The sequence below is a fragment of the Dendrobates tinctorius genome, unplaced genomic scaffold, assembly GCF_039654945.1.
Source record: "Dendrobates tinctorius isolate UK_male_01 unplaced genomic scaffold, ASM3965494v1 ptg000062l, whole genome shotgun sequence".
Taxonomy (NCBI): domain Eukaryota; kingdom Metazoa; phylum Chordata; class Amphibia; order Anura; family Dendrobatidae; genus Dendrobates; species Dendrobates tinctorius.
The window spans coordinates 25,374,241-25,383,008 of record NW_027361730.1 but is presented as its reverse complement, the minus strand read 5'-3'; positions in this window follow the sequence as shown (position 1 = coordinate 25,383,008).

Sequence of the window (8,768 nt, the reverse complement as noted above, 5' to 3'; positions counted from 1 at the left end):
CAACAGATTTTTGGAAGAAAGTCAGTACCTTACCTTTAAATTGTTATAGCACATTTATTTCCTTAAGCTCTGCCAGGATGAATATACCCTAATCTTTCATTAACCCCTTTCCGACATATGGCATTGAGTTGCGTCATATGCTGAGTCTCTGACTTTGATGCGGGCTTGCTAGCCAAGCCTACATTTTTCCTGGTAGATGATGGCTGAATTTTTCAGTCATTATCTACCCCTATCAGCCTCTGGTGTTGCCTTCGCCTGGTAACCTGTTAAATGTCGCTGTCAATCTCTGGCAATGGCATTCACACTGGCGGGGGGGTGTAATCTGTGTGCCTATAAGTGCTCCCGTGACATGATCGCAGTACGCCGATCGGTTGCCATGACATTTGGGGGTCTGCTGAAGATGGTACTCCTGTGAAAGCCAGCCTGCAGCTCGCGGTTATATGAGACCATGATTTTTCACAATACATACAGTCATGGCCGAAAGTGTTGGCATTTAAATTGTTCCAGAAAATGAAGTATTTATCCCAGAAAATCATTGCAATTACATATGTTTTGTTGCACAAATGTTTATTTCCTTTGTGTGTTTTGAAATAGCATAAAAAATGCCCAGGACAAAATTGTTGGCACGCTCAACTCAATATTTGGTTGCACACCCTTTGATTTAAATAATTGCAATAATTTGTTTCCTATAACCATCAACAATTCTTACGCCTCTCAACTAGAATTTTTGACCACTCTTCTATTGCAAACTGCTCCAGGTGTCTCATATTTGACGGATACCTTCTCCCAGCAACAATTTTAAGATCTCCCCACAGGTGTTCAATGGGATTTAGATCCAGAATTATTGCTGACCACTTCAGAACTCTCCAGAGCTTTGCTTCCATCCATTTCTGGGTGCGTCTTGAAATATGGTTGGGGTCATTGCTGCTGGAAGACCCATGACCTAAGGCACAAACCCAGCTTTCTGACACTGGCCACTCCATTGCAACCCAAAATCCATTGGTAATCATCAGATTTCATGATGCCTGGCACATAGTCAAGGTACCCAGTGCCAGAGGCAACAAAACAACCCCAAAACATCTTTGAACCTCCACCATATTTGACTGTAAGTACTCTGTTCCTTTCTTTGTAGGCCTCATTGCATTTTCGGTAAACAGTAGAATGATGTGCTTTACCAAAAAGATCCACCTTGGTCTCATCTGTCCACAAGACGCTTTCCCAGAAGGATTTTGACTTGCTGATATACATTTTGGCAAGCTGCAGTCTAGCTTTTTTAAGTCTCTTTGTAAACAGTAGGTTCTTCATGGGTCTCCTGCCACAGCGTTTAATTTCATTCCAATATCGACGGATAGTTTGCACTGACACTGATGCACCCTAAGCCTGCAGGATAGCTTGAATTTCTTTGGAACTTGATTGGGGATGCTTATCTACCATGCGGACTATCCTGTGTTGCAACCTTTCATCAATTTTTCTCTGTCATCCACGTCCAAGGAGATTAGCTACTGTGCCATGGGTTATAAACTTCTATATTATGTTGTACATCATGTACAAAGGAACATCAAGATCTCTGGAAATGGACTTTTAACCTTGAGATTGTTTACATTTTTCAACAAATTGGGTTCTCAAGTGGTCAGACAGTGCTTAGTGTGGCACACACAGACACACAATGCAAAAATTACCGTATCTTTCGACCTATAAGATGCACCAGATCATAAGATGCACCTAGGTTTTAGAGGAGGTAATTAGGAAAAAAACTGAAGCAAAAATGTGGTCAATTCTGTACTTAATATCCCCTTTTCTAGTATACAGTGGGTATGGAAATTATTCAGCCCACTTTAAATTTTTCACTCTTTGTTTCATTGTAGCCATTTGGTAAATTCAAAACAGTTCATTTTTTTCTCATTAATGTACACTCTGCACCCCATCTTGACTAAAGAAAATAGAAATGTAGAAATTTTTGCAAATTTAATAAAAAAGAGAAACTGAAATATCACATGGTCATAAATATTCAGACCCTTTGCTCAGACACTCATATTTAAGTCACATGCTTTCCATTTCATTATGATCCTCCTTGAGATGGTTATAGTCCTTCATTGGACTCCAGCTGTGTTTTATTAAACTGATAGGACTTGATTTGTAAAGGCACACACCTGTCTATATAAGACCTCACAGCTCACAGTGCATGTCAGACCAAATGAGAATCATGAGTTCAAGGGAACTGGCCAAGGAGCTCAAAGACAGAATTGCGGCATTGCACAGTTCTGGCCAAGGTTACAAAATAATTTCTGCAGTACCCAAGGTTCATAAGTGCATGGATCCCTCATCCCTATCCTGATATGCATGACCCCCTCATCCCTATCCTGGTATGCATGCCCTCTCATCCCTATCCTGGTGTGCATGGCCCCTTCATTCCTATCCTGGCAGCAATGATCTCCCTTATCCATATCCTTGTATGTATGGCCCCATCCCTATCCTGGTATGCAGGGCCCCCATCTCATCCAAATATGCATGGTCCCATCCCTATCCAGGTATGCAGGGCCCCATCTCATCCTAGTATGCATGGCTCCAACCCTATACTGGTATGCAGGGCCCCCATCCCGTCCAAATATACATGGCACCGTCCCTATCCTGATATGCAGGGCCCCATCTCATCTTAGTATGCATGGTCCCATCCCTATTATGGTATGATTGGCCCCTATCCTGGTCCTGATATGCATGGTCCCATCTAGAGTTGAGCGAAATGGTCAGTCAAATTCAAAAATAGCCAACTTTAGCTAAAGTCGGGTTTCACCGATCGGAACCCGACCATAGCGTGAGGTCGGTCATGAGGTCGCCGATCAGAGCGCCAAAGTCGCGTTTCAAATAATGCTTCCAGCGTCTTTTCTCAGCAAATGATGGAGGACGCATACTGTGGGCAATGCGATGACTTGGGCAGCGGCCACCACCATCTTAGAGAAGGACATTGAAGTGATTGGCTGGCTTTGTGTGTCGTCACAGTGGGTATAAAAGGCTGTGACCGCCGACCGCCATCTTACTTCTGCCGATCTTACAATAGGGAGAGGTGCTGCTGCTGCTGATTCTGAATAGGGAGAGCATTAGGCAGGGAAGAAGAAAAAAAACTGCTTCTGCTGATAGCGCTTTTCACTGTACAGTTAGTGTGCAGTGAAAGGGGAGGATTTTTGTTGTGTGCAGCAACGCTGGTGGTGATTAGGCTGCCTTTTAAGGCTACCTGCTAGCTGCATTGCTGTGTGCACACTGCTGTTCAAACTGCTTTCTTCAAAGCACTCCAACTTTTATTATTTTGTCCTGGTGAGTTACTGAGCGTTCATTTTTTCACACACCGTATAGTGGTGTACGCTCCTCACACACTACCGTGTACCGGCTGGTATCACGGACAAATAGAAGCTATCTGGGTGTGACTCTGGAAGAATAAGCCGAGGAGTTTTTCCATTTTTCCAGACCTACACCTTAGAGAGCTGCCCGTTTTTCCAACAGTTTCGTATATCTGCTGTTTGAGTACGGTCAAAACTAGACAGAGACAGCGTGTGTCAGTCCCTATACAAATAGACAGAGATTTACAAATTTCCATACAGACACCGTATAGTGGTGTACGCTCCTCACACACTACCGTGTACCGCCTTGTATCACGGACAAATAGAAGTTATCTGTGTGTGACTCTGGAAAAAAAGCCGTGGAGTTTTTCCGTTTTTCCAGACCTACACCTTAGAGTGCTGTCCACTTTTCAAACAGTTTTGTATATCTGCTGTTTGATCACGGTCAAAACTAGACAGAGACAGCGTGCGTCAGTCCCTATACAAATAGACGGAGATTGACAATTTTCCATACAGACACCGTATAGCGGTGTACGCTACTCACACACTACCGTGTACCGCCTTGTATCATGGACAAATAGAAGCTATCTGTGTGTGACTCTGGAAAAAAAAGCCAAGGAGTTTTTCCGTTTTTCCAGACCTACACCTTAGAGTGCTGTCCACTTTTCAAACAGTTTTGTATATCTGCTGTTTGATCACGGTCAAAACTAGAGAGAGACAGCGTGTTTCAGTCCCTATACAAATAGACGGAGATTGACAATTTTCCATACAGACACCGTATAGAGCTGTCCGATTCTCATACAGTATTGTATATCTGCCGTTCGCATTACAGTCACATCTATACAGAGTCAGTGTGTGTGACACTCTGTAAATACATATACGGAGATTGTTAGTTACACAAAAAACGTATACAGCTGTACACTTCTGATACAGTTCCGTATATCTGATTGTTGGATTACGATCAAATACATACTGTGAGAGCGTCTGTGACTAACAAAATATATACGTAGATTTAATTTTTTTAATACACCTTACACAGCTGGACGCACCTCATACAGTACCATCTCTCTTCTGGTATTTTTGGTACATTTTCCCAAACATGAGGAAGTATGGTGGAAGAGGCCGCGGACGTGGGCAGGGGGGCGCAGCTGGTACTGATGGTGGTGGTGCATCGGCTGGTTCTGGCAAAAGCACAATAGCAGCTAAGGCAGGAGGTGTTGAGCCTGCGTCATCGTCTGATGCAAGAAGGCCTGTAAGGTTGCCTTTTCTTGGAGTAGGAAAACCGCTTTTAAAGCCGGAGCATCAGGAACAGGTTTTGGTGTACATTGCCGAAACAGCCACCAGCTCTATTGCCTCCTCTTCTGAATGTTCGAAACCTGCAAGCACGGAGTTGTCAGTGCAGGGTTCTGGTCAGGAAAAACACCTTTCCTTGTGTCCTTCACCCCCACCAAAAGTTAAGGATGTGGCAGCCCACACTTCAGATTACTCTATGGAGCTCTTTTCACATACCATGCCTGGGTTATCCAGTCAAATCCAGAATTGCCCAGTCCAAGATGAATCTGACATGGAGTGCACTGATGCACAGCCACTGCTACGGTAGATGATTCTGCTGGTACATAGACCCAGAGCACTACATTGCCCTCGCAGTCTATTGAGCCAGAATTTGACCCTGGTGAAACTCAGGTGCCCCTTCCCGCATACTATAGGAAGGTAAAGAGGAAGGTGCAGATGACTTTGAAGAGGAGGTGATGGATGACCCAGTTCTTGACCCGGATTGGCATCCATTGGGGGAGGAGGGTGGTGCTGGCAATAGTTCAGATAAGGAGAAGTATTCGCAGCATGCATTGACATCGCAGCAGCGGTTATCTGCCAGGCCCATAGCTGTCCAAAAACGTGGAACAAAAACTAAAAGAGTTGCAGGACAGCTTGGCCAGACGGTCAACTTAGCACAGCGTACAAGGCCAGAAAATGTATACCATTGTAGGAAGAGTGCAGTGTGGCACTTCTTTGTCCAAAATCCTACTGATGAGGCAAAGGTTACCTGTAAGAAGTGCGGAAGGACCTTTAGCCGAGGTAAACAACTCAGAAATTTGAATACCAGTGGCATGCTTAGACATTTAATCAACATGCTCTTGCAAGCGTGGACAGACTGCAAAACCTCAGGTAGCACATGTGCACATGCTCCGACTGAAGATAGCCAGCAATGCTCCATCGCTTCCCCCACTGTAAGACCACCACCACCGTTAAACACACCACCAGCACTAAATGTTGAGGTGTCGTCGCAAGACCAATGTCAGGAACACCACACTACACTCGCTCACTGAGCCAGTGCGCATGTCCTGAGTACAAAAACCGTGCTCAAAGATACCTGTGGAGCAGGGCAGCAGCAGTGACAATGCATGCTTCAAACTATCAGGACCTGAAGCATGTGACTGCTGGGGGCGTGGCCTAAGCTCCACAGAGCTAGGAGCTGCAGGGAAACTCCTAGAAAGGTAACTACTGGACAAAGTTACAAAAGGGCATAGACAGGGGCAGAAACCAGATCAAGCCGGGGTCAATGCACAAGATAGCAGGACAGTACCAAAGGGTTAGACAGAGTAGATAGTCAGGACGTAGCAATAGATCAGAAAACCAGAATGGGCAATAGATGGTACAATAGGGGCAAACGGTAGCGGAGTAACAATAGCCAAGCCAGGAGGTCAGAACCAGAGAAGACAATAGTACCTAAAACGTGAGACGGATTTCAGAGTGAGGGGACAGGCCGGGTCATACATGGGAATCAAACAAGCAATGCAGTACACGCACACCAGGGGGGTCGGTCAGACACACAGCCAGAATAACATTATAGCTGACAGAGAATGCGAGTCTGGAGTGAGTATAAATACCCCTCCCAGATCCAAAGAGAGGCCGGCAAAAGTTAACCTTGTGAGAAGAGGACATTAACCATGTCCTAACCATGACAGCCAAAGCACTCAGAGAATCACAATGGTTTTGCAGCACAACACTGAATCTAGGCCATCACCACCAATACCATCACCAACCCCCTCTCACTCCGTCCGGTGCAGTCCAGCTCACCCTACCAGATACTCTGAGTAGGACAAGAAAGTACTCATCCTCTCATCCGCGTACACTTTGTTTGAATGCCTACATTGCCAAACTAATCTCATTAGAGATGATGCCCTACCGTTTGGTTGAAATCAAAGCTTTCCGCGACCTCATGGCCTACGCTGTCCCACGCTATGACCTACCCAGTCGGCACTTCTTTTCTCGAAATGCCAGCCCTGCCCTCCACCGGCATGTGAAAGACCGCATTGTCCATGCACTAAAACAGTGAGTGGAAAGGTGCACCTAACAACAGATGCATGGACCAGTAGTCATGGCCAGGGCCGTTACGTGTCCATCACTGCACACTGAGTTAATGTGGTGGATGCAGGCTCCACTGGGGACAGCGGCGGTGGAACAGTGCTGCCTAGCCCACGGTATAGGAAACAGTTGGCTGTAGGCTTTCGATCCTCCTCCTCCTCTATGCCACGATCCAGGTTGGATCTGACAGTTTAAATGCACAAAGTAACCTTTTTTTTCCCCTTGGCTGTGTGCCAAAGGTGGTTTTGGCCCCGGTGGCCATTAGGGTCATTGCACTGTGGTGATTTCAGTTAGTTTTCCTCCCGGTGGCCATTAGGGTCATTGCACGTAATTATGTAACAGGTGTGATTGCTCTATAAGAGAGTATCAGGTGTGTTAATCACTGTTGGTGATAAGTTCCTCATTTGCAAGCAAGCCTGGGAAAAGAATGGAGCTGAAGGAGAGTCACTGGCAGCCCAGTCAGAGTGCTGGAGTAGCAGCTATGGTGTCTGCAAGGAGGGCTGACATGGATTGGTGGAGTGTCAGCTATGGTGTCTGCATGGAGGGCTGACATTGCTTGGTGGAGTGGCAGCTATGGTGTAGAGCTGCACTCAGAAAGCTGGACTCGGTTGCGGAAAGCTGGACTCAAAATATTGGACTCTTTGGCAGAAAAGCTGGACTCATTTGCTGGACTCTGTTCCTGGACAGCTGCACGCAGGTGTGGACTCTGTTTGCTCCAAGGCTGCACTATGGTGCTGAGAAGATCCGTTTCTGGACAGTGCACCCAGATTTCGGACACGGTGGAGGAAAAGATGAACACAGGTGGTGGGCTCTGTTGCTGGGAGCGTAAGCAACAGAGCAAAGCTAAGTGGTGCTCCCCTGTTTTGTCACTTTTCCTTATGTGTGTTTAGTGCAGTAGTGGGATTAGTTTCCACACCGACCAATTCCCTAGTGAGGGTTTAGATGCAGGGCGAGTCAGGGTTTTGAGGTTCCTGATCGGCGCCTGGTGCGGAACCGGCCTAGGGAACGTTAGGAGTGTAGAGACACTGACTCAGGGGAGTGCAGGAGGTCTCCAGTTCCCCATTCCCTATCGCAGGGCCACCATTGTTATTGTTACCCAGGTTTTCCCTATTCCCTTTGTCTTATTGTATTAGTTACCGGCATGCGGGCCGCATCACATAGGACAATTACACGTGCCGCGTCCTATTGTATCAGTTACCGGCCTGCTGGCCGTGTCACTCAGGACGGGGCACGTGACACTATCAGCGAAAGCTCGTCCACAGAGAGCAGTCGCACGAGCACTCCATCCGCAGCTGGCAGTGTTGCACACGAGGTGTCCCACTATCGAACAGCTAGTGGTAAGCGTCAGCAGGCTGTGTTAAAGATGATGTCTTTGGGCGACAACAGACACACCGCGGAGGTACTGGCCGACTACTTGCAGCGACAAACTGAGTCATGGCTGGGCAGTCTATATCTTGAGGCAGGCAAGGTAGTCAGTGATAACAGCCGTAATTTTGTGGCAGCCATTGCCCGTGCAAAACTCACACACATACCTTGACTGGCTCACACTTTGAACCTGGTGGTGCAGTGCTTCCTTAATAATTAACCGGAGTTAACATCCCTGCTCCATATGGTGTGAAGACTGTGCTCGCACATCCGTCGCTCAAACGTCCACTCCACAAGTATGCAGAAGCTGCAGCGATTGCTCCACCTCCCCAAGCACCGCCTAATCATAGACGTTGCAATAAGGTGGAACTGCACCCTGCACATGGTTGAGAGGCTGTGCGAACAGAGGCAGGCTGTAATGCATTTGTGGGAGGATACACGGGCAAGCAGTTTGAGGGAAGACATGGAATTGTTGGGTGTGCAGTGGTCAAAGCTGAAAGACCTCTGTAAAGTCCATCAGTGTTTTGAGGAATGCACACGGCTGGTAAGCGCAGACGTCACCATCATAAGCATGAGCATCCCACTTATGCGTCTGCTCATGCAAAGTTTACTGCACATTAGCGATCAGGCATCTGCAGCGGAGGAGGAGGGAAGCCTTGATGACAGTCAGCCATTGTCTGGTCAGGGAACTGTCCTGGACGAGGTGGA